Raw genomic sequence first — 27750 nt, forward strand, 5'->3', positions numbered from 1 at the left:
TTTACTCAGAATGTAGTTTAGGTATGGAATGAACTACCAGAGGAAGTGGTAGATGCAGCTACAGTGACAATATTTAAAAGACATTTCAGTAGATGCATGAATAGGTAATGATTAGAGGGATATGGGCCAAACACAGGCAATTGGAACTAGTTTAGTTTGGGAAAGTTAATTGACATGGACAAGTTGGACTGAAGGGTTTGTTTCCATGTACTGTGACTGTATTACAGAATGTTCTATAACCATTACCATTTACCTTTATGTTATGAATCCCCAGGGCTGTATTCATCGCTCATCTCTGACTGAGTTTGATGACCAGCCCCTTGACATAACTGACCAGACCCCTGACCAATAGCTTTGCAATTCTCCTGTACAAGGTTCCACTCAGTGGTTATGATTTTTCTGCAGGACTGACAATTGCCCACTCCCCAGACTGTATTTGGACACATCCCTTGACCGTGACTGACATGAACAGATAAATGACAATGGTCAAGCCCCTGGACTGTGTGCAGAGTCTGTCAGTGATGGTACTGGGAATCCCTGACCCAGAATTAGCTTCCTGCACCACCAATCAATACCCCTCCTCCATAAATTGCAACAAGGCCATTTGGTTGAAGAAATGTGTCGTATTTTTTGTTGTTCAGGCAGCTGGTACATGAAATGAGTGTTTGATTGACATCTCGATGTGTGGTTTAGTGCGATGCCCCCATGCCTAGGCATATTCATACTGAGAGATGACAAACAGCCTGTCTGTGTATTTGCACCAAAGAGCATGTCGATATGATAGTACTGGTAGCCTTAGACTCTGGCTGAAGTGCCCACATACTAATAAGCATGATACAGCATGACAAGACAAAGTGTTACAAGCATACAGGAAGGCATTAAGCATGTGAGTGCTAAGATAGCAAACAAGTGACCCTGAGCTGCAATCTGTCTAATCTATGAGCTGATTGTCTGTCTGTGTGTACAAAATAGCCTTGCAGGAGCGTTTCAATGCAAGTTCCCAGTGTGCTGACTACAGTGCAGGAAGTGTTCCTCAAGTGTCTGGCAAGTGGAGCAAAGAAGTGTCATGAGAATGCTGAGGAGTTGCCAATTATTGGATAACAATGTCCACGATCAAGGGGGGTGTGCAGCTGGTTCTCATGGATTGTGCTGACATGATGTGGAATGGGGAGCAACATGGTGGCGAGCTGAAGTCACTGGCTTCCATGTCGAGAATTCTCAATGGGATAAGATTGGAAGCTGCATTTTAATAAGGTAAGATGTGCAGATAATAATACATTTAACAAGCAATAGTTCCCTATAATGGGCAACTCACTTCTGCCTAGTGACACCCAGCAGGTTCATTAAAGATGCAATATGTTGTGCCCAATACCAAGACAGTCCTCGTTTGACATCTCACGTGATTCTGCCACAAATACCACCACAGTCCATATCATTCAGACACTAATGAGTTTCTGCACAATATTATATTCCCCCCTTTTACTCCATTTGCCAGATCTTTGCAAGTTCACATAACCTATCTAGACTAATTGATGTTTATAGCATAGAAGAAGGCCATTTGGCCCATCGTGTCTGCATTGGTCAACAACGATCTGCATTTACAAATCCCATCTTTAAGCTTTTGGCCCATGCAAGTGAATATTTAAACACCTCTTAAATGTTACAAGAGTTTCTGTCTTAGACATTATTTTAAGCAGTGAGCTCCATGTTCCAAACACCTTCTGACTGAAAATAATTTTCCTCAAGTATTATCTTAGACTATATGGCCTGTGGTTATTAATCCTCTGCTAATGGGAAAAAGTGCCTTCCTCTGATATTCTTAGCCTCAGGTAATCAAGGAAACTCTCCCGTATGCCTTCTGAACCACCTTATCTATCTTCCATCTGTGGAAATGCTCAGCAACGTAATGCTGATCTTCAGTACTGTCCAGGGTGCTATCAGAAGCTTTGCTAAAATCCAAGTATATCGCATCAAACATATTATGGTATCCAATCTCCTCAAACAATTCAAACAAGCTTGACAAACACGGCTTCCCTTTAACATATTGATGTTGACTATATCCCTTTGAAGTTTCACAGTGGCTCATGCCTCACAGTGACAGGGATCTGGGTTCAATCCCAGCATAGGGTGAGTGTCTGTGTGGAGTTTGCACATTCTCCCTGTGTCTGTGTGGGTTTCCTCTGACAGTCCAAAGATGTGTAGGTTAGGTGGAATTGGCCATGTTAAATTGCCCATAGTGTTCAGGGATGTGCACGCTAGGTGCATTCATCAGGGAAAATGTAGTATAATAGGGGACTGGGTCTTGGTGGAAAACTCTTCAAAGGTCAATGTGAACTTGTTAGGCTAAATGGTCTGTTTCCACACTGTAGAGATTCTATGATTCTTCATAACCAACAAGTTATCTTGTGACATCAACTGACTTAGCAATCATACCTTTATCCAAGTCTTTTGTATAAATTGTAAGACTTTGATTCCCCAATACTAACCTCTCTAGCATACTATTCATTTCATTTTGTCAATCAGAAAATAACTCATTATTGCCTATTCAATTTTCTTTCCATGCCAATATTCTGTCCCTAGAGTAGTGATAAAAATGAAAATTTCAGTGCAGGAGATTTCATTTCTTCCATAGAGGTTTTCTCATTAAGTCTGCCTCAAACTGTGGTCAGGTGATCATAGCAGCCATCTTTGGTTGATTTTTCTTCCTCACTGAAAGTAATTTTAATCCAGAAATGGTGTCAGGTTTAAAACAATCAGATGAGGGAAGCTAAAATTTGATAGTCCATATTTCCTATTATCACAACCTTGTCCTTCCTTAAATATGAAGACTAAAACTGCCCAAACTGTTCCAGATTTGGTCTCACCAGAACTCTGTGCAAATTTAGCAAGATTTCTTTTTGTCCAATTCTCCTGCAAGAAAGTGAACCATACCATTTGCTTTCTTAATTGCTGGAACCTTCCATGTTCCCAGTATGAGTCCACCTTGGTTCCTCTAAACATCAACATTTCCAATTCTATGCCATTTAAAGACAATTTCATAATCCACAGGAACTTCTTCTGGAGTTAATCATTTTCTATCTTGTCACCATTTTTTCCATTCAAAGGATAGTTGTTTCATATGATTTCTAAATTATGTTATGGTTGGCTACTTCCTCGTTTTAACAGTAAGTACTATAACTAGTGAGCAACTGAGACATTACCTGAGCAAAGAGAGAGTGAAAAAAAGAGACATAGTGTTTTATCTCATAGATCTTCCATTTGAACTGGCCACACTTAGAGTGAGTGTTGTGTTTAATATACCAAATCACCTTTTCACAGAAGCACAATTCCAATTGTACAACTTCTCCAGGGAATGCAAATGCAACTCCCAAAGCACACGAGGTAAGAATAACAAACTTCATATATAATCAGTGACAGAACCAGTGATCAACCTTCTAACTTTGATCTTATATTGTGTCTAGAATGAAGTTGAATCATTTCAAATACTTGTGAAATGATTAGACAAAATGTGTGATATGGTGGTAATATTACAGGCTCATGCTCTGAGGATGCAAGTTAATATCTCACCATGCCAGCTGATGGAAACTAAATTCAGTTAATAACTCTGGAAGTAAAAGCTGGCTAATGGGGCCCATAAATCATTGTCAATTGTTAACAAAAATCCATCTGGTTTACAAATGTCCTTTAGGAATGGAAATCAGTCATCCTTACCCAGTCTAACCTACAGGTAACTACAGATGACAATGTGGTTTACTCTTAACTGCCCTCTGGAATGACCAAGCAAACTGTTCAGTTGTATGAACAAACTATAAAGTACAAAGAAAGGATTTAAAGCTTTCAGACCACTCAGCTTTGACCTAGACACTGGAAAGGTCAACAGTCCACCCTACAAAATCCTCCTTACTAATACAAAGCAAAGAACAGCAAGTGCTGAAGATTTGAAACAAAAACTTAAACTGTTGGAGAAATTCAGCAGGTCTGGCAGCAACTGTGGTGAGAAAATAGAGTTAACTGCTGGACTTGAAATGTTAACTTGGCTTTCTCATGACAGATGCTGCCAGACCTATTGAGTTTCTCCAGCAATTTTTATTTCTGTTCCTTCTTACTAATGTTTGAGGACTGGTATCAAAAATGGGAATGCTGTCCCAAAGACTAGTCAAGCAAGGCCGACATAGTCAGATTCGCAGAATGATAAGTGCCAGACAATGTCCCAAATGGCACCATCACTATCTGGCTGTATGACCCACTGGTAAGTAGGCTCAGCAGACTCAGTACCACTATGTAAATATTCTGGATGATGTTGCCTTGGGCCAAGTTAACATTGACTCTGAACCCCATGAAGTCTCATTATCTTTGCCAGAAATGTCAATGACGTACAAATAAGATTAATAATATCGGAATGCTGTCAAATCAAAAGGCAATTATTTTACATGGTATAGTATCACATTGCGTTTGGCTATATCACATGTTATAGAATCATATTGTGGTTGGCTGATGGATCTGTTATTATAACCAAAGTCCTACGGCAATGGGGATTTGGTATGGAGGGTATTGCATGCAGTATTCCCTTGCAATTGAAAGTTAAGATTCACTAGATTGATTCTGGAGATGAGGGGTTTGTCTTATGAAGAGAGATTGAGCAGTTTAGGCCTATATTCTCTGGAAGACTTAAAGGAGAGCTAATTGATGTATATAAAATGCTAATGGGGATTGACAAAGTGGATGTTGTAAGAATATTTCCGAATCTGGGGCAATCTAGAACAAGAGGTCACAGTTTTAGGTTAAGAGATAGCAGACTTAAGATAGAGATGAGGACAAGTTATTTCTCTCAAAGGTTCATGAATCTGAGATTTTGGAGAAGATTTGTAGCTCAGGTTGTGGATCAGGTTACAAGTTTGTTCACTGAGCTGGTGGGTTTGTTCTCAGACATTTCGTCACCTTACTAGGTAACATCATCAGTGAGCCTCCGGTGAAGTGTTGGTGTTCTGTCCCACTTGCTATTTATCTGTCTCGGTTTGTTGTGGTAGGTGATATCATTTCCAGTTCTGTTTCTGAGGGGTTGGCAAATGGGGTCCATAACTATATGTTTGTACTGGAGTTCCAGTTTGAATGCCAGGCCTCTAGGAATTCCTGTGCATATCTTTGTTTAGCCTGTCCCAGGATGGATGTATTGTCCCAGTTGAACTGGTGTCCCTCTTCGTCTGTGTGTGCATCTCCCAGTGATAGTTGGTCACATTGTTTGGTGGCTAGTTGGTGCTCATATATCCTGGTGGCTAGTTTCCTGCCCATCTGTTCAATGTAATGTTTGTTGCAATCCTTGCAGGGTATTTTGTATATGACGTTCGTTCTTCTGGTTGTTGGTACAGGGTCCTTTAAATTCACCAGGAAATGTTTCAGTGTAGTGGTAGGTTTGTGGGCTACCATGATGCCTCAGGGCCAGAGTAGTGTGGTCATCATCTCCGAGATGTCTTTAATGTATGGCAGGGTGGCTAGAGTTTCTGGGCGTGTTGTGTCTTCCTGCCTAGGTCTATTGTGCAGGAATCGGCAGACTATGCTTATCGTGTACCATTGTTCTTGACTATATTGTATAAGTGTTCTTCCTCAGCCTCTCATAGTTCCTGGCTGCGGGAGTGTATTGTGGCTCATTTAAATAATGTCCTGATCCAGCTCTGTTTGTGGGTGTTGAGATAGTTGCTCCTGTAATTGAATATCTGGTCAGTGTGTGTGGCTTTCCTGTAGACGCTGGTCTGCAGCTCTCCATTTGCATTTTGTCCTATTGTGACATCTAGGAAGGGGAGTTTTTAAATTATTTCCTTCCTCTTTAGTGAACTTTATACCAGGAACCACAAGAAGCCGAGGAAAAACATCTCTATGTGTACGCTGCAGGATACATTAAAGAACACTCAGATCAATGACAGACCCCTGGTTGAAGAGGAAGTGTTCCCCCCCCTCCCCACTTCCTTATCTTCAATAAAAGTCAGTCTGTCTTTGGCCAGCGGTGGGATAGGGCCTTGGGTGTTTGGTATGTATGTTGTTTTGACAGCCCAGAAGGAACCATGCATGTCATGGTTGTTGGCCATTCGTCGAGCCTCCAGTGCTTTCTCCACCTACCCCCTGTTCTTTGCGTTACAGGTTTGTTTTCAGAGCTCTGCCTTCAGTTGCCTATAGGCCTTCCTTTTCACTTCCGAGTGTGGTTGTTATTTTACACTCAGAAATGCCATGCACTTTTGGCTTAGTAGTTCCTGGATCTCACAATCATTCTATTAAATTGGTCTTGGCCTTTCCTGGTTGAGTAGTTGACTGAGTTTTTGCAGACATTGATGATGGTGACTTTAAGGGCAGACCAGAGACCATTATGATCCTGTGATTCAGTGTCACTGAGGGTCGCTAGGCTTGTGAAGAGGAGTTGGTTGTATGAGCCTATGTTTTGTGGGTCTTTAAGTGCCTCAGTGTTGAACTTATTGTGGCACTGCTTCTGTTGTCTCCTTGTGACGGGGCTATATTTATTTTGATCCTGGTTCAGGTCAGGCAATGATACATCAGCAGTCATTGGCTCCTCTCATTCCACATGTGATTTTAATGTCTTTCTGATCCATTGCTCTAACAATAACATAGTCGAGGAGGGCAAATGGTTGGAGCACGGGTACTGTCACATTATCTTGTAACTGTCCTTTTAGTGTAATAGTGTGTTGGTAATGAGGAAGTTAGTTGGCAGAAGGGGGTCGTTGTAGTTTTGCTTCCCACCTCCATCTTTCCTGATTACATCACCTCATTTTGCTGACTCTGGTGTTGAAATCTTGAGGACAATTAGTTTGCCAGCTGCAGGGACCCGTGAAAGAGATTGATCAAGGCTGGAGTAGAATTTCTCATTGTCCTCAGCTGCTGCATCGAGCGTTGGTACATGTGCAATGAATACTGTGACATACTGGCTCCCGGAAAGGGTGACTCAAAGTGTCATGAGGCATTCACTTATTCCGCAGGAGAGGTCTTTGAGTTGGTCCACCAGGTTGTTTTTGATGGCAAAGCCGATTTCTTGGATGAGGCACTCATTTTCAGCCTTACCTTCCCAGTAAAAGTTGTAGCCACCACTTGGTCTCTGAGCTGTTCTTACCCTGCCCATTGGGTTTCACTCAGGCTAGTGATGTTAACATCATAGCACTTGAGCTCCTGATTGGGTTTCATAACTTCGAGGTGCTGGTGTTGGACTGGTTCTGTTTCAGAATTTTTTTTTTGTCACTTTTCTGTTTCTTGATCCTCCTTTGAACATTCTGTAATTGTGGATAAAGATATCAACTTTAGTCCTATCAAATGTTTAGCCAGAAGAAAACATACTTCCCCAATTGGTAATACCTTTACTCCTCTGACAATTACTTGTTCTGATAATAAATTAGATTCCAATTATATTTCATGGAATATGTAGTGAGTATAATGAGGTCAGCCAGGTGGACCTCATAGAATATAAATTCCTTGATTGGTGCTGTTAACCTGGTCTAATCAGGGAGCAATGATAGCAGTGCAGCGTTCCGGTTTCTTACTAGTGGGGCTATCCATTAGGGTCCTGATGTTGCAGGTCCCAAACATCATCCTGAGTTTGTGGAAGGTGCCTATGCGAGAGATCTTTGTTTCTGGTCTAACTAGTGCACACTGGTTACTGCACAAGCTTAGGAGAGCAAGTTCATGGTCTAGTGGCGAGGGGGCTCCAAGATGGCTGGAGAACAGGCACTGCTGTTTGGCCTTTGCCTACCTGCAATGGAGTGCAGACAAACAGTTCAATCCTGCACAGCACCTCACGCTAAGTTAGTGCAAGGTTCGAGGTGAGGAGAGAGGGAGGGAGGGGAGAGAACGAGAAGGACAGTGTGGTTGTGTTGATCATTCTCAGTCAAATTGTGAAATCAGTGGGCTGGGGTTGGGGCTTTGTAATGTCACTGAGGTGGGGGGGTCTTATAAAAATAAATCACTGGGCTTGGGATGAGAGATTGTAAAATCACTGGGGTGGAGGGGTTGTAAAAAAATCACTGGACTCGGGTAGTTTATTTTAAAAACAACATTAAATTGAGTTGGGGATGAGTAATTCATAAAATTGGAGTTTATTTAAGCACTTGGCTCAAAGGTTGTTATTGGCATTTTTATATGCACAAGTTGGATGGGGGTGTTTTATAAAACACTGGGCTATCAGGCATTTGTTCATTACAAAAAGTAATACAGGGTTGGGAGGGTGTTATACAATTACTGGGGGTTCTAAAAACATTGGGTTGGAGTGTTATATAAATACTGGGTTGGGGGGAGTGTTATAAAATAATCGGGGGGTGGGGAGCAGTTATATCAACACTATTTATATAAACACTGTCCAATCTCATAACCCTGTAAGTGATCTGCCTAGATCCCCAAATCACAAACATCTATGCCAATTTAAATGGATTGTAAATGTTAGGACAAGTTTATTCATTAAAATTGATTTTAGTTTTTCAAAAGCTATCTCACATTCTGTTGACCATATCATTTTCAACTGTTTTTGTAGCAAACTGGTCAAAGGTATAGGTATCGTATTCAATCTGGAACAATTAAATAAACAAACACTCCATCTGGATTATCTTCAAAGTTAAAAATCACACAACACCAAATTATATAACCAGGTGCTGTGTGATTTTTAACTTTGTCACCCCCCAAGTCCAACACCGGCACCTATAATCATGGATTATCTTCACCTTTCAGTAAAGCTATTCTTTCATCTCTCTGTTGTTATGGACCAGGCCAGATCCCCTTTAAAATATTTTGAGAAGGTAGGCCAGACCCTAACTTTTTTCTTATTTCAAAGGCAAATGTGTTTGTGTTCCAGGTGTGCTGCAACTGATCAAATGACTCAACTTTAAGCAAAACAGAATTTATTTAAATGCTACAGTTGAAACATGATCAAACGAAAATGGTACAGAGGAACCTCAATTATCCGAATGTTGATTATCCAAATTTCGGATTATCTGAACAAGATTGCAGGGTTGTGATGCTTGGTTAAACTGTGCTATCCAACATTCAATTATCCAAACATAAAACTCCCCGCCATTGAAATTTAGATAATCGAGATTCTTCTGTATTTAGGCAACTTAATTATTGGAAAATTTAACTAACCGGACATAGCAACTAATTAACTGTTTCAATATAGTAACCTTACATAAACACACACCTTGGCAAAAGGATAAATTCAAACACAGATTCTTACAGGCAGGAAGGAACAACATCCAGAGAGATTTCAAAGAAAGTCAGCCAAGAATCCTTGATTGAAGTTTGCAGCCCTTTTGGTACTCATAGACCTTGTGACTGCTACAACTATAAAAAGCAAGAAAACTCTGAACTGGGAGAACAGACCACTCAACTTCCATTGTTAAACTTGTGAGAATGCAGCTCTTTTAACAGGGTTATGTCATCCTGGTTTCTTTTTGTCAGAGAAGTCGTAAAAGACACAGACTTCGAAAAGTCTAATTTTGAAGTGTTTTAGGGCCAAATTTGATTATAGCTAACAGATACTGCATCATGCAAAAGGATTTTCAGTTTAAAAATAAACACTTGTACAATAAAAGGGAAGTGGCCAGTTCTCCTGGCTCAACTTTTCTCAGGTTTCATTTGGTTTTGGCAGTCTGGCTATTCACTGAGAGCAGTCAGGCAGTTGTGAAGCTGCTGGACACAAAGAAGCAGGTCCATACTGACCTTCCCTCTCTCTGACCTCTCTCCTGTAAGACCCTGTTTTTGATATTACCTTTTGTGCCCAAGGGGTGTTTATGGGGATAGTTGCAAGAATTGGGAACAGCATCATTAATAGACAACAGACAATAGACAATAGGTGCAGGAGTAGGCAATTCTGCCCTTCGAGCCTGCACCACCATTCAATATGATCATGGCTGATCATCCTTAATCAATATCCTGTTCCTGCCTTATCTCCATAACCCTTGATTCCACTATCCTTGAGAGCTCTATCCAACTCTTTCTTAAATGAATCCAGAGACTGGGCCTCCACTGCCTTCTGGGGCAGAGCATTCCACACAGCCACCACTCTCTGGGTGAAGAAGTTTCGCCTCATCTCTGTCCTAAATGGTCTACCCCGTATTTTTAAATGTGTCCTCTGGTTCGGCACTCACCCATCATAATCTTATATGTCTCAATCAGATCCCCTCTCAGTCTTCTAAACTCAAGGGTATACAAGCCCAGTCACTCCAATCTTTCAGCGTAAGGTAGTCCCGCCATTCCAGGAATTAACCTCGTGAACCTCTGCTGCACTCCCTCAATAACTAGAATGTCTTTCCTCAAATTTGGAGACCAGAACTGCACACAGTACTCCAGGTGAGGTCTTACCAGGGCCCTGTACAGCTGCAGAAGAACCTATTTGCTTCTATACTCAATCCCTCTTGTTATGAAGGCCAGCATACTATTAGCCTTCTTCACTGCCTGCTGTTCCTGCATGCTTACCTTCATTGACTGGTGTACAAGAACATCCAGATCTCTTTGTACTGCCCCTTTACATTAATTGATTCCATTTAGGTAGTAATCTGCCTTCCTGTTCTTGCCACCAAAGTGGATAATCACATATTTATCCACATTAAACTGCATTTGCCATGCATCTGACCACTCACCTAACCTGTCCAGGTCACCCTGTAATCTCCTAACATCCTCCTCACATTTCACCCTGCCACCCAGCTTAGTATCATCAGCAAATTTGCTAATGTTATTACTAATACCATCTTCTATATCATTAACATATATTGTAAAAAATCTGCGGTCCCAGTACTGATCCCTGCGGTACCCCCCTGGTCACTGCCTGCCATTCCGAAATGGAGCCGTTTATCACTACTCTAGGTATAGTCTGCTGGGCTTTCAGATTGGTTACGTTAGTCTATATTCTGTTCTCTTTTCTTTGTGTTTCATTCGGTATCTTTGCAAATAAATTCTGTTTTGTTTAAAACTAAGTGGTTTGACTCGCTGCATCCTTCCTGGAATATCCACATTACATCTGCTTAAAACAAACCTTTTAAACAAACATTGAATCAGAATGGTACCCTCGCCACTTCGGCACCTCTGCCTTTACGTCTAAAAAGTAGACGGCACGGTGGCACAGTGGTTAGCACTGCTGCCTCACTTGTTCAATTTCAATTCCTGCCTCAGGCGACTGACTGTGTGGAGTTTGCACATTCTCCCCATGTCTGCGTGGGTTTCCTCCGGGTGCTCCGGTTTCCTCCCACAGTCCAAAAATGTGCAGGTTAGGTGAATTAGCCATGGGAAATTGCCCGTAGTGTTAGGTGAAGGGGTAAATGTAGGGGAATGGGTATGGGTAGGTTGCGCTTCAGCAGGTCGGTGTGGACTTGTTAGGCCGAAGGGCCTGTTTCTACACTGTAAGTAATCTAATCTAATCTAATCTAAACCTCTCGTCAAAAAAACCCAGGACAAAATAATCTTTTTTCAAGTGACAGCATCACCACACTGTGGTATCACATTAGACCCTATTAATGGAATTTGTTTAACCATGCTCTGGTTACTACACAGGAACTACTATTTACTATCATGAACCTGTTTCTGCAATTTTTCTGTTTCTTGATCCTCCTTTGAACATTCCGTAATTCTGGATAGAGATATCAACTTTAGTCCTATCAAATCATTACCTAGAAGAAAACCTACTTTCCCAATTGGTAATGTCTTTAGTACTTTGGCAATTACTTGTTCTAATAACAAACCAGATTCCAGTTATATTTCTTGGAACGTGTAGTGATCGTAATGAGGTCAGCCAGGTGGACATCATAGAATATGAGTTTCTTGATTGGGGCCGTTAACCTGGTACAATCAGGGAGCCCTGGCTGACATATAAGAACAGGAATGTCTCTGAGGGAGCTGGACCAGTGTCAAGGACTCTCCTCTTAAAAAAAAAGAAAAAAAAGAACAGGAATGTCAGAGTTTCTGTTCACCCCTGAAACTGACTCTAAGGGAGCTGGAGCAGTGTCAAGGACTCTCCACATGTAAATAAAGGATGACTTGTTGAAGGATTCCTGACTGTGTATTTATTTCAGAATGGAAGTGTAATATATTCTTCCACCAATTAGGTTTATTAATGTCTTAGGTTCCATTGAGGTCTCTGGAGGGAAAATGATCTCTTTCTCCTGTAAATGTTACGGTATTATCCCCGTATTGCTTAGTGTGTTTATGGGTTTAGCTACATCATCTGAAAATAAACGAGACAAAAATCTTCATACCTCTCATTTACTTTTTACATTTCTTTACTAATGTCAGAATTCACATCTGTATTTTTTGTTAGGGAATGAGTTACGACCTGTTACATGGTACTATTTCTTCGTGTTCCCTTCTCTGACATATTTTTTCTAATTCCCATAAGGTTTGTGGGTTTACCTCACAACTTCCAGCATTCTGAATGCACATTCCAATTTATTACAATGGAAACATTTAAGCTTCAATTCATCCTTGGCAGTTTCCTTTTTTATCTAAGGAGGAGTTTCTTGGGGCATTCCGTCCAGTCCATTCTCTGTATTTGGCTATTGCCTTCCTTTCACTCTCCAACATTTTTATTTTTGTCAAATTTCTGGGAGCGATGAAAAAAGTGTTTATAGATCAGTTCATAATCATCAGCCAATTATAGCTGTTTATCTTGCCCTTGGTATTCTTTGGTCTTCTGCATGAGTTCTGATTATAGAAGGTAAAGAAACTTTTAATTCTTTTAAAAGAATTAATTTCTCTCAGAGCATTGGAAGAAACTTTAGTGTTCTTATTCATCCATCAAAATTATGTTGTATACCTCACAAACTCAATAGTGTTAATCTTCTTATCCATCTGTCAAAATTGTGTTGCATACCTCACAAACTCAAGATACATTTGTCCAGGTTGTTTCACTAAGTTATGAAACATCTCTCTTAATGTCTCTTGGACTAATAAATAGGTACCTACAATACTTCTTTTCACCTCATCATAATCCCTCAAGTATTCCTCTGATAGGGATGCATGAATCTCATGTGCTTTAATAGTTACTTTACATGGTTCATGTCCAATCTGATTTCTGCCATATCATTTAGGTTGCTATCTTTTCAAATTATACTAAAAATGCTTCTACATCCTTCTAAAGCTAACATAGATTTTTGAACAGTAAAAGAATTCAGGGTTATAGTGAGAGGGTGGGTAAGTGGAGTTGAGGTCACGTAAAGATCTGCCATGATTTTATTGAATGGTGGAGTAGGCTTGAAGGGCCAGGTGGCCTACTCTGCTCCAAGTTCTTATCTTATGTAATATAATCAATGCCCATAATGTAAACCCAATTCTCTTTGATCTTAGCCCTCCAATCTCACAAATACAGACAAACAAATACACAGTTAAGGGATTAAATCAAAAAGAAAAAACTAAATAAATGTAACTGGCCAGTTCACAATCGTAACATCACAGACACAATGGATTGTATCTTACTTGGTTTTCAAAGATAGTGACCTATGTAACTAGCTTCCAGTAGGCTATTCATTTAATATTTATATCTGAGATCCTTTTCTCTGAACTTTCAATAAGTTCATAGTGAGAGGACAACCAGGGAACAATCAAAGCTCCATCCTGTAGCTTTCTCAGGCACAATTAGAGTTCAAATAATAGTTCGAAATCTAATTTTTTTGTTAGACTGGTTGGCTCCCTGTGAACACAGCCCCTCTCCAGAGCTAAAGCATCTGTAGAATATTGTTAACAAGAATCAATCTGCAATTAGCTTGCAGGCCTGGCCTCATGAAGAAAATAACAGTATTTTGGTTATCTATTTCAAAAAAAACTGAGCTGCTGCTCACAGTCCAAAGGTCACCTTCAGCTCTCAGATCACAGTTTGCCGCTCCAACCTAAAAAATGATAAATAACGTAAAATAATAGAAAAATCAGGAAAGGTTCTAACAATCTCCTGTGAAAAGCAGACAAGATGGCACGAGACAATTTTACCATTGAGATCAACCTTACCATACATCTCTTCCATTTCTGCTACACATCTCGCCATAGCCTACATCACTCAGATGTCAATAAGATTTCACTCTTTGGCTGTTGCAGTGAAGTAACCAAAGCTTGGAAAAAAGCTAGGCATTCACTACCACTAGTTATTGTAAGCTGTTACATCTAACCAGTGACAGAAAGGCTTCACAATTAATGTGACAACTGGCCTGTGTTTTCTGCAAAGAACTGAATGACTCTGGAAAAAGGGATCAGAGAACAGAAAGTCTTGGGAAAGTTTTGGGAACAAAAAGGGCACCTCATTGAGTACTGTGGACTGGTACTATTGAACTGTGTTTGCCCAGTATTTTTCTTCATCTATAACATCCACGTTAATATGTAGGCCTGTGCCTTTCTGTCTGTGTGTGTAGTGTTATGTGTTGATAATTCACATTGTTTTTTGACTGTGGTTAGAATTAGTATATAGAGTTATAGAATCCCAGAGATCTACACCCTTAGGTCCATCATGTCTATGCCAGTCAAAGCCAACTATTTCAATTCCATCTTATCTCTGATAATCTTGCCTTACTCTAATAAATATTAGATTATTTGTAAATATAGAGACCTGATCAGCGATTTCTGCTAACTTGAGTCCATCAGATAAATCAGGAGCTTTGAGTAATTTGATTCAATCCTTAACCTTTGTAACAGTCCTGGGAATAGAGAGTTCAAGCATCAGTGCACATTTCTAGGTGGGTTGTGACACCATGATCCCTGGACCCATTAGAAAAACATAGAACATAGAAAAATACAGCGCAGTACAGGCCCTTTGGCCCTCGATGTTGCGCCGATCCAAGCCCACCTAACCTACACTAGCCCACTATCCTCCATATGCCTATCCAACGCCCGTTTAAATGCCCATAAAGAGGGAGAGTCCACCACTGCTACTGGCAGGGCATTCCATGAACTCACGACTCGCTGAGTAAAGAATCTACCCCTAACATCTGTCCTATACCTACCACCCATTAATTTAAAGCTATGCCCCCTCGTAATAGCTGACTCCATATGTGGAAAAAGGTTCTCATGGTCAACCCTATCTAAACCCCTAATCATCTTGTACACCTCTATCAAGTCACCCCTAAACCTTCTTTTCTCCAATGAAAACAGCCCCAAGTGCCTCAGCCTTTCCTACCATACCAGGCAACATCCTGGTAAACCTCCTCTGCACCCGTTCCAGTGCCTCCACATCCTTCCTATAGTATGGTGACCAAAACTGCACACAATACTCCAGATGCGGCCGCACCAGAGTCTTATACAACTGCAACATGACTTCAGGGCTCCGGAACTCAATTCCTCTACCAATAAAAGCCATTCTCAGGAACATTTGAATTTTTACACCAGCATTTCAACATTTCTGGAAGATTAAATTAAAACCTCTTATTATTTTTATAACCAGTTGGTGACCATGTAATGTTGAATAAAACAAGCCAGGTCATTGTCAGATTCAGCTTTTCCATAAATGTTGTAGATGTTAATAAACTTCAGCAGTGGCACTAAACACCACAATGTCCCTCACCACCTCAGTTGTGGACAATCTGGTGGGTATAAGGTGAGCAGAACAACTGGACTATCAGAAAGGCTCTTTAAACTGCATTTTGTATTGAATTCCTGCTGAGGGAGCCAGTCACTTAGAAATACACCATTGAAGAGTTCTGTTCAAACATCTCCTGCGATTCTGTCACTAGTGGAACAGATAAAGATGGAGAGTTTCATAGCTATTTTTACATTCCACCACATTTTAATTAAAGATTAAGGAAACTCTAGTGATCATTAATTCTCTTCTTATCTGTATTATTTTTGGCATAAAATCTAGCTACCATCAAAACCTGCAAGGACTTAGAGTCAGAGTCATAGAGATGTATAGCATGGAAACAGACTCTTCAGTCCAATCTTTCCATGCCAATCAGATATCCCAACCCAAAATAGTTCCACCTGCCAGCACCCTTTCTATTCATATACCCATCCAAATGCCTCTTAAATGTTGCAATTGTACCAGCCTCCACCACTTCCTCTGGCAGCTCCAAACCCTTTCTATTCATATACCCATCCAAATGCCTCTTAAATGTTGCAATTGTACCAGCCTCCACCACTTCCTCTGGCAGCTCATTCCATATACGTACCACCTCCTGTGTGAAAAAGTTGCCCCTTAGGTCTCTTTTATATCTTTCCCCTCTCACCCTAAATCTACACCCTCTATTTCTGGACTCCCCGACACCCAGGAAAAGACTTTGTCTATTTACCCTATCCATGACCCTCATAATTTTGTAAACCTCTATTAAGTCACCCTTTCAGTCCCTGATGCTCCAGGGAAAATAGCCCCAGCCTGTTAAACCTTTCCCCATAGCTCAAGTCCTCCAACCCTGGCAGCAACCTTGTAAATCTTTTCTGAACGCTTCCAAGTTTCACAATATCTTTCCAATAAGAAGAGACCAGAATTGCACGCAATATTCCAACAGTGGCCTAACCAATGTCCTGTACAGCCACAACATGACCTCCCAACTCCTGTACTCAATACTCTGACCAATAAAAGAAAGCATACCAAAAGCCTTCTTCACTATCCTATCTATCTGCGACTCCACTTTCAAGGAGTTATGAACTTGCACTCCAAGGTCTCTTTGTTCAACAACACTCCCTCGGACCTTACCATTAAGTGTATAAGTCCCACTAAGATTTGCTTTCCCAAAATGCAGCACCTCACATTTATCTGAATTAAACTCCATCTGCCACTTCTCAGCCCATTGGCCCATCTGGTCTAGATCCTGTTGTAATCTGAGATAACCAGATGGCTCCATTTGCTGAGAGGTGCAAGGGAGGAGTGAAGGACTTCTGGGAAGGTGAGTCTAACTGTTTAAAAATCTTACTTCAGGCATCGTGGCCTCTATTTGCCAAGAGGTGTGAGGGAGGAGCGAAGTACTTCTGGGAAGTCATCTATTTGTGTGGTTGCATTACCCGAAACACTAATCGGGTAGTGTCTCCCACCCATCCTCCTCCTCTAACCAAAAAAAAGGTTCTGTGTGCCAGATTGGTAAGGTAACGAGTTTATTTTTTATTCCTTATTTTTCAACAGTCTCTTTCGGAATTTAGAATAGTGGGAATGGAGGTTAGGACAGTCGAATGTTCCTTCTGCAGCATGTGGGAGGTAAGGGTCACCACTATTGTCCCTGCTGACTACATCTGCGTGAAGTGCACCCAACTCCAGCTCCTCGAAAACTGCGTTAGGAAACTGGAGTTAGAGCTGGATGAACTTCGGATCATTCGGGAGGCAGAGGGGGTTATTGAGAGGAGTTACAGGAAGATAGTCACTCCTCAGGTACAAGAAAAAGACAGATGGGTTACAGTCAGGGGACAGAAAGGGAATCGGCAGGCAATGCAGGGATTCCCTGTGGCCATTCCCCTCAACAATAAGTATACCATTTTGGATACTATTGGGGGGGATGACTTACCAGGGGAAAGCAGTGGGGCACAGGGCTCTGGCACAGAGTCTGTCCCTGCTGCTCAGAAGGGAAGGGGGAAGAGGAGCAGAGCAGTCGTCATTGGGGACTCCATAGTTAGGGGGACAGATAGGAGGTTCTGCGGGGACGAGAGAGACTCACAGTTGGTGTGTTGCCTCCCAGGTGCCAGGGTTCATAATGTCTTTGATCGTGTTTTTGATCCTTAAGGGGGAGGGGGAGCAGCCCCAAGTCATGCTCCACATAGGCACCAATGACATAGGTAGGAAGAGAGATGGGGATTTAAGGCAGATATTCAGGGAGCTAGGATGGAAGCTTAGAGCTAGGATGAACAGAGTTGTTGTCTCTGGTTTGTTGCCCGTACCACCTGCTAGTGATGTGAGGAATAGTGAGAGAGAGGAGTTGAACATGTGGCTACAGGGATGGTGCAGGAGGGAGGGTTTTGGATTCTTGGACAATTGGGGCTCTTTTTGGGGTAGATGGGACCTCTACAAGCAGGATGGTCTTCATCTGAACCAGAGGGGTACCAATATCCTGAGGGGGGGGATTTCGCTAAGGCTATTGGGGTGGGTTTAAACTAACCCAGCAGGGGAATGGGAACCAAAATTGTAGTTCGAGTATAGAAAAGATTGAGAGTAGGGAGGTCCGAAATCAAGTTTCAGGGACGCAAGATGGCACTGGCAAGCAAGAAGTTGGTTTAAAGTGTGTCTACTTCAACACCAGGAGCATCCGGAATAAGGTGGGTGAACTTGCAGCATGGGTTGGTACCTGGGACTTCGATGTTGTGGCCATTTCGGAGACATGGATAGAGCAGGGACAGGAATGGTTGTGCAGGTTCCAGGATTTAGATGTTTCAGTAAGAACAGAGAAGATGGTAAAAGAGGGGACGTGTGGCATTGTTGGTCAAGGACAGTATTACAGTTGCAGAAAGGATGTTTGGGGACTTGTCAACTGAGGTAGTATGGGCTGAGGTTAGACATAGGAAAGGAGAGGTCACCCTGTTGGGAGTTTTCTACAGGCCTCCGAATAGTTCCAGAGATGTAGAGGAAAGGATAGCAAAGATGATTCTCGATCAGAGTGAGAGAGACAGGGTAGTTGTCATGGGGGACTTCAACTTTCCAAATATTGACTGGGAACACTATAGTACGATTACTATAGATGGATTAGTTTTTGTCCAGTGTGTGCAGGAGGGCTTCCTGACACAGCATATAGACAGGCCAACAAGGGACAAAGCCACATTAGATTTGATACTGGGTAATGAGCCCGGCAAGGTGTTAGACATGGAAGTAGGTGAGCACTTTGGTGATAGCGATCACAATTCTGTTAATTTTACTTTAGTAATAGAAAGGGATAGGTGTATACCACTGGGCAAGAGTTACAGCTGGGGGAAAGACAATTACAATGCGATAAGGCAAGATTTAGGAAGCACAGGATGAGGAAGGAAACTGCAGGGGACGGGCACATTAGAAATGTGGAGCTCCTGTGTGTCCTAGATAAGTATGTACATGTCAGGCAGGGAGGAAGCTGTAGAGCGCGGAAGCCGTGGTTTACAAAAGAAGTGGAATCTCTGGTCATGAGGAAGAAGAAGGCTTATGTTAGGATGAGATGTGAAGACTCAGTTAGGACGCTTGAGGGTTACAAGGTAGCCAGGAAAGACATGAGAAGAGCAAGGAGGAGACATGAGAAGTTGTTGGCGGATAGGATCAGGGTAAACCCTAAGGCTTTCTACAGGTATTTAAGGAATAAAAGAATGACGAGAGTAAGATCAGGGCCAATCAAGGATAGTAGTGAGAAGTTGAGTGTGGAGTCAGAGGAGATAGGGGAAGCACTAAATGAATATTTTTTGACAGCATTCACTCTAGAAAATGACAATGTTGTCGAGGAGATTACAGGCTACTAGACTAGGTGGGATTGAGGTTCACAAGGAAGAGGTATTAGAAATCCTGCAGAGTGTGAAAATAGATAAGTCCTCTGGGCCGGATAGGATTTATCCTAGGATCCTCTGGCAAGCCAGGGAGGTGATTGTCGAGCCTTTGACATTGATCTTGAAATCGTCATTGTCTACAGGAATAGTGCCAGAAGACTGGAGGATAGCGAATGTGGTTCCCCTGTTTAAGTAGGGGAGTAGAGACAACTCTGGTAATTATAGACCAGTGAGCCTTACTGCAGTTGTTGGTAAAGTGTTGGAAAAGATTATAAGAGATAGGAATTATAATCATCTGGAAAAGAATAATTTGATTTGGGATAAACAGCACAGTTTTGTGAAGGGTGGGTCACTCCTCACAAAACTTATTGAGTTATTTGAGAAGGTGACCAAACAGGTAGATGAGAATAAACTGGTTGATGTGGTGTATATGGATTTCAGCAAAGCATTTTATAAGGTTCCTCACAGGCTACACAAGCTATTGTACAAAATGCGGAGGAATGGGATTGTGGGAGATATAGCAGTTTGGATCAGTAATTGGCTTGCTGAAAGAAGACAGAGGGTAGCGGTTGATGGGAAATGTATATCCTGGAGTCCAGTTACTAGTGGTGTACTGCAAGAGTCGGTGTTGGGTCCACTGCTGTTCGTCACTTTAATAAACGACCTGGATGAGGACGTAGAAGAGTGGGTTAGTAAATTGGAAGATGACACTAAGGTCGGTGGAGTTGTGGATAGTGACAAAGGATGTTGTAGGTTACAGAGAGACATAGATAAGCTGCAGAGCTGGGCTGAGAGTTGGCAAATGGAGTTTAATGTGGACAAGTGTGAGGTGATACACTTTGGTCGGAGTAACCGGAATGCAAAGTACTGGGCTATGGTAAGATTCTTGGTAGTGTAGATGAGCAGAGAGAGATCTCGGTGTCCATGTATACAGATCCTTAAAAGTTGCCACCCAAGTTGACAGGATTGTTAAGAAGGCATACAGTGTTTTAGCTTTTATTAATAGATGGATCAAGTTCCAGAACCATGAGGTTATGCTACAGCTGTAAAAACCTCTGGTACAGTTCTGGTCACCGCATTATAAAAAGGATGTGGAAGCTTTGGAAAGGGTGCAGAGGAGATTTACTGGAATGTTGCCTGGTATGGAGGGAAGGTCTTACGAGGACAGGCTGAGGGACTGGAGACTGTTTTTGTTGGAGAGAAGAAGGTTGAGAGGTGACTTAATAGAGACATATAAGATAATCAGAGGGTTAGATAGGGTGTTCAGGGAGAGCCTTTTTCCAAGTGACGGCGAGCACGAGGGAGCATAGCTTTAAATTGAGGGGTGATAGATATAGGACAGATGTCAGAGGTAGCTTCTTTACTCAGAGAGTAGTAAGGGTATGGAATGCTTTGCCTGCAACGGTAGTAGATTCGCCAATTTTAAGTACATTTAAGTTGTCATTGGACAAGCATATGGACGTACATGGAATAGTGTAGGTTAGATGGGCTTCAGATTGGTATGACAGGTCGGTGCAACATTGAGGGCCGAAGGGCCTGTACTGCGCTGTAATGTTTTATGTTCTATGTTCTATGTCCTCTTTGCTGTCCACTACACCTCCAATTTTGGTGTCATCTGCAAACTTACTAAGTGTACCTCTTATGCTCGCATCCAAATCATTTAAGTAAATGACAAAAAGAGGACCCAGCACCGATCCTTGTGGCACTCCACTGGTCACAGACCTCCAGTCTGAAAAACAACCTTCCACCACTGCCCTCTGTCCTCTACCTTTGAGTCAGTTCTGTACCCAAGTGGCTAGTTCTCCCTGTATTCTGTGAGATCTAACCTTGCTAACCAGTCTCCCATGGAGACTTGGAAATCACTCAACCGCTGTTTCTATTTTTTTGCTTATCCACCAAAGGAAATGTTTATAATTCACTGTAACCTCTCCAGCCTGAAATGTTTGTGCATTTCTGAAACTTGTAATGTTTTGGATTATAGAAAGGCACAGGAATGCTTAATTACAAATGTGAGAATTGGATGTAATTATGTTCCTGAGACATAAAAAGAAGGATGTTATTCAAGCCAAAAGAATGCAAAAAAGATTTGCAAGCATATTACCAGGACTGGAAGGTTTTGGTTATAAGGAGAGGCTGGATAGGCTGGGACTTTTTTCACTCGAGGCAGGGAAGTTGTTGATGGCTGACCCTATAGAAGTTTATAAAATCATGACGGGTATAATTAAGGTGAATAATAAAAGTCTTTTTCCTTTAGGCATTTTAAAACTCGAGGGCATAGGTTTAAGGGCAGAGGGAAAAGATATGAAAGGGACCTGAGGGGCAACTTTCTCACATAGAGGATGTATGGAATGAGCTGCCAGAGGAAGTGGTATAGGTGGGTACAGTTACAATATTTAGAAGACACTTGCACAGGTACATGGGAAGGAAAGGTTTAGAAGGATATAGGCCAAATGTGGGCAAATGGGAATAGTTCAGTTTGGGAAACCTTGTCGGCATGGACATGTTGGACCAAAGGATCTGTTTCTGCGCTATGTGACTCTGTGATACTATAATCCAATCGACCCTTATCCTGTTGACATTCTAAAATCAGTTTTTTAATTTGTGGAGGATAGGACTTTCAATGCATATTCATACCACACTTGTGTGTGATGATCAAATATCAAAGAATACCGCTCAGTTTTATCAATATTGCTGATTCTTGTAATATGCATATAATTTTCTTTTGTATTTCACTGTATTCCAGCACTATTCCTGCAGATGGCACTAAGGGATAGTCTGCATTTGCAAAATAGCTACCTTCATCTTTTGAACTTTGAGAAGCCAAAGCCACATCTTTCTAGAGAATAACAATATCAAGTACAACTTATTAGAAATGGGAAATAAACACTGAAAAGTTTGGAAATAGTCATGTGAAAAGTAAACAATGATTAGTGTTTGTAGAATTTTCTTAAATGCTGATAGACCAATTATTAGCTCCGAGAATCTTTTCTTAATTCTATGGAACATGTACAAAGCCATCATTTTTTTAAAAAATAGTCAATGTTAATTGTGTTAAATATATTAACTTGATTATGCCTTGATCTTTGCATGTGCACAGGTTTTATATATTGTGAAGTCTATCATAGCTCAAGGTATCACACAGCAAAAGCACCACATTTGTCATACCACCCAAATGAGAATTGCACTTGATTAGTCACAAATGAATGGAATCTGTCACTCTAAAGTACCTCCCTCGGGAATATGAATGAATCTAGAATGAACTCCAGAAGGTCCCGAATCTAGCTTCCTGTAGGAAGTGGCTGGGCCATACACTTGAATGAATAAACTGTACACCCTCAAATAACTTTTCTCTTTCTGCATAAATTGGAAATCTGAATTAGTAGGAGAAAATGCTAGAAATATTCAGCAATTTAGATATAATCTTGAGGGAGATAAGATAAATTGGCATTAATTGTGATGATCTTTTGTCAGAACTGAAAGAATTTAGATACAACATCAAGGAAGAACAGATACAGAGTAAGGGTGAAGAGAGGGTTAAAAAAATCTTGAATGAAAGTCAGACTGTTTGCAGGCATTCAGAAAACTGACCAAATCCAAACAACATGTGTTATATAGGCCCAAACTGTAGTTTTGAAGCAAAATAAACTATTAACAGCACCATTGTTTTTTTTTTCAGTACAGAAGAGAAAGTCCGATAACATCTCAAAGTTACGATACATTTAATAAGAAGCACAAAAATCATTAGGTCAGTCAAAGCCAATAAACTGATAGACTTCAAAGCTATGTTCATATTGATGCCAAGTTACAACATTAGTGCTTGAGACTTGTCCCCATCACTATCTGATCTTATGACTTGGAGATGCCAGTATTGGACAAAGTTAAAAATCACAACACAGGTTATATCCAACAGGTTTATTTGGAAGCACTAGATTTTGGAGCGCTGTTCCTTCATCAGGTGGTTGTAGAGGTTAAGAACATGCTCACAGAATTTATAGCCAAAGGAGTCCAGTGTCATGGAGATGTGATACAGTAAACAACCTTAGATTAAAAAGTTCATCTTTTACAATGGGATATGCTGGTTTCTGTTCTTTGGTATGTAAATCCCAGAACTTCTTTGAAATTACATTCTCGAGATAGCTCAGATTTTTAAGCAATAGGTGTGAAGTCTGTCTGTGTCTCAAATGCAATATCAGACTGACAAACCCTCTGTATAGTTTTACAATTTTTGAGCAAAATAAAATGTAATTCTGCAAAAACAAGTTCACCCCATAAACCTCTTTGTGTGCACATGTAGGAGGAGCGGCAGATTGAGTGTGCATTTGAGTCAAACAATTTCACAAATATAAAATAATCATGTGCTGTATTTTGGGAAAGCAAATCTTAGCAAGACTTGGACACTTAGTGGTAAGGTCCTAGGGAGTGTTGCTGAACAGAGAGATCTTGGAGTGCAGGTTCATAGCTCCTTGAAAGAAGAATTGGGTAGATAGGATAATGAAGAAGGTGTTTGATTTGCTTTCCTTTATTGGTTAAGCGTATTGAGTACAGGAGTTGGGAGGTCATGTTGTTGCTGTACAGGACGTTGGTTAGGCCACTTTTGGAATATTGCATGCAATTCTGGTCTCCTCCTTATTAGAAGGATGTTGTGAAATTTGAAAGGGTTCAGAATAGACTTATAAGGATGTTGCCAGGGTTAGAGCATTTAAGCTATGGGGAGATGTTGAGTAGGCTGGGGTTGTTTTCCCTGGAGCATCGGAGGCTGAGGGGTCACTTTATAAAGATTTATAAAATTATGAGAGGCATGGATAGGATAAACAGACAAAGTCTCTTCCCTCGGCTGGGGGAGTCCAGAACTAGAGGGCATCGGTTAGGGTGAGAGAGGAAAGACATAAAAGAGACCTGAGGGGCAACTGTTTCACACACAGAGGGTGATATGTGTATGGAATAAGCTGCCAGAGGAAGTGGTGGGGGCTGGTGCAATTGCAACATTTAAAAGGCAACTGGATGGGTATATGAATAGGAAGGGTTTGGAGGGATGTGGGGGCAGGTGCTATCAGGTGGGACTAGATTTGGTTGGAATACTGGTCGGCATGGGCGAGTTGGGCGGAAGGGTCTGTTTCCGTGCTGTACATCTCTATGACTCAATGACTATGAGAAGCTTCATGTACACAAAAACATGGAACTGTCATGTCTAGTAACATGAAAATGTGACTGACTTGATTCAAAATGCTTTAGGAAATGTTAATTCAGCTGATCTAAGTAATCCAAAGTGGTTTGAAAACTGCAAGAGAGTATCGCAAGCTGATATTGATTGATAATACAAGAATTTTCTCTCTTCTGAAATAAAGACAACCTAACTCCATAAGAAAACTTTTTTTTTGTTTGCTTTGTTAATATTATATCATTAACTCTCAAAGCAATAGGTTATAAGAAGTTAATAATTTAAGAGGCTTTGCTTATCCTATGGATTTTAAATAGTGTAAACTGTGTGTGAACTGGAAAGCAATCTGCTGTTGTATTTAACTCAAAAAGATACTGGTGATATTTGTAGTATTTCAAAAAAATGTAACTATTGGAAGAAATATAAACAAATCTGTGTTATCAAGATCGGTTTTGGTATTCAATCATAATTTGAATAAAGAATTGAATGCCTTATTGAATAATTGTAGCTTAAGGTAGATTTGACAGGACTGTGCAATCATTTTAAGGAACTATTTTTCCAACTTTGAAAGAAAGGTACAAAGTAATTGCAAAGAATGATTCAGCACTTAAGTTGGGTTGTTTGATGTATTGCTGAAGAGTATCACCTCAGGTTGCTCATACAGTGATCACATATATGTTGCATTATAATGCGTTTATGACAAACTGACATATTGTCAATGGGTGCATTGATAATGGATGTATTTTATTGTTCAAACATTAGTGTTGATTTGGGTATTCGCTGTTGTCTCATTACTTCACAGACCTTGTGTGTCCAATCAATAGATATCCATGATATTTTGTATGGAGAAAGTGGGGTCTGCTGATGCTGGAGATCACAGTCAAGAGTGTGTTGCTGGAAAAACACAGCAGATCAGGCAGCATCTGAGGAGCAGGAGAATTGATGTTTCGGGCCAGAGCCCTTCATCAGAAATGAGGCTGGGAGCCTCGGGGGTGGAGAGTTAAATGGGAGGGGGGTGGTGCAGCAGAGAAGGTAGCTAAGAGTGCAATAGGTGGATGGAGGTGGGGGTAAAGGTGATAGGTCAGAGAAGAGGGTGGAGCGGATAGGTGGGAAGGAAGATTGGCCGGTGGGACAGGTCATGAGGACGGTGCTGAACTGGAAGGTTGGAACTACATGTCATTCATTGCATCCGTTGCTCCTGATGCAGTTGTCCCCTCCACTAGGAAGACTGGACGCCTTCTCGCAGAGCACTTTAGAGAACACCTCCGGGACACCCGCACCAATCAACCCACCATCCCATGGCCAAACATTTCAATTTCCCCTCCCATTCTGCTGAGGACATGCAGGTCCTGGGCCTCCTCCATTGCCACTCCCTCACCACCTGATACCTGGAGGAAGAACACCTCATCTTCAACCCCATGGCATCAATGTAGACTTCACTTGCTTCCTCATTGCCCCTCCCCACAACTTACTCCAGTTCCAACCTTCCAGCTCAGCACCGTCCTCATGACCTGTAAATCTTCCTTCCTGCCAATCCGCTCCACCCTCCTCTCCAATCTATCACCTTTACCCCCACCTCCATCCACCTATTGCACTCTTAGCTACCTTCTCCCCAGCCCCCCCCCCCACACACCCCACCCCCACCCCTGCCTCATTTATCTCTCCATCCCTGAGGCTCCCAGCCTCATTCCTGATGAAGGGCTCTATCCCGAAGCGTCGATTCTCCTGTTCCTCGAATGCTGCCTGACATGATATTTTGTATACTCATGTAGACTTTGCAGGATTTGCAAAGCACTGAACTGAAGTAGACGCATCTGTGGAGATTCATGACATTGTCCAAATTAGGTTCTCGAACAGAATAGTGTGAGATCTGGCATTTGCTATTATTTAATTGAAAGATTAAAGATTGATATATAGCAGATTTGTAGGGATCTGCAGCTCAGACTAACTACGTAATCACTTTGGCACAAGAGTGTTCTCACAAGCTTTGCAGACGTTGTGAAGTTTTCCACAACAAGCACAAAATCATGACACTTAGCAAGGGTCGGTGTCTTCGGTCTTGTTTATAAAGGAACACCAGTCCCCACCCACTGCTTGACTGAGTGTTTTGCCTTTTCGTTTGATGTCTATATTCTCTCTTCTCTTCTCTCTTCCCATCGGTATCCCACAAATCTCTATTTTATGCACTATGTTGTCCCTTTGACTGGTCGCTCATTATGTAGTGGGCCTTGCACGATGTTATTTTGATTTTGATTTTGGTCACTGATATTGTCATTCAGAGGACTTCTGTGCTGTTTATTCATATGCAAATATAGCTTAAGTTGAACATGTACTTGTCTAATTTCACAGTGAGTTCATCAGACATGCTTACAAATCAAAAGGCTGGCAAAGTCTCTGGGGTTTTCCACGTTCTGTTTATTTTCAAACAAAAGATCTGCATAGCGTCTGAATTTGTCTTTTCATTGCTTCTTTTACATGTCATGACTTATACAATAGTGTAGCTGATGTTCAACTGAGTTTATCCATCATTCTTTGTAACTATGTTACATACAAAACACCATTTTACCTGATATACCTCAGGATCTGGCAACTAATTTCTAACAATGCCATTGCAAAACAAATTCAATCCGACAATGGTACTGTCCTCAAAAAGAATTGCTGTCTCAGGGTGTAATGATCTACTGGCCTTTACTCTGTGCTGTCATTGAGCATTTCCCTATCACACACGGTGTGAAGACTCAAAAATTCAGGACAAGCATTATTTGAACAGTTCACAAAGTTCTTCAGTACCTATTGAGCCTGTTGCTAAAAATAGGGAGCATACTGATTATTTACCAAAGCATAGGGAACAAAGCTGGAAACAGATCATCCTGAACAAGAATTTTGCAAAGCATACTGCTGACATGTGTAACAGAGAAGGCTTTCAAAGTATTGCCTGAGATGATCTGGGAACATGAGTAGGACATTCAACCCCTTCAATCTGTTATGCATTCATACCTTTTCTGTAAACAGCCCTGAATGACCTCACCCTAATTTTAAGATTATTATCCATTGTTCTGGAATCCCACCCAAGAGGAAATAACTCTTGTCTACCTACCTGAACAAATCCTTTATCAGCTTAAACACTTAGATCATCCACATATCTTCCATATTCAATGTAACACATATCTGTTTGCAAAACAAAAACAAACATGATCATTTATCAAATTTAACAGGAGGTACAA

The 27750-nt window shown here is 41.2% G+C and overlaps 1 protein-coding gene across 1 annotated transcript in view; it reads right to left on the reverse strand.

Moving 5' to 3' along the window:
• The window catches only part of LOC148147491 (uncharacterized), a 188170-nt gene extending 160420 nt beyond the window's left edge, over positions 1-27750 (reverse strand). Inside the window, exon 1 of the mRNA XM_087995178.1 lies at positions 27624-27750. The gene's annotated coding sequence lies outside the window, so the exon portion shown is untranslated. The remainder of the gene's footprint in view (positions 1-27623) is intronic.

This window comes from Chiloscyllium plagiosum, unplaced genomic scaffold (genome assembly GCF_037043375.1).
Source record: "Chiloscyllium plagiosum isolate Xiang-an unplaced genomic scaffold, Cpla_swu_hap1 HiC_scaffold_16, whole genome shotgun sequence".
Classification (NCBI taxonomy): domain Eukaryota; kingdom Metazoa; phylum Chordata; class Chondrichthyes; order Orectolobiformes; family Hemiscylliidae; genus Chiloscyllium; species Chiloscyllium plagiosum.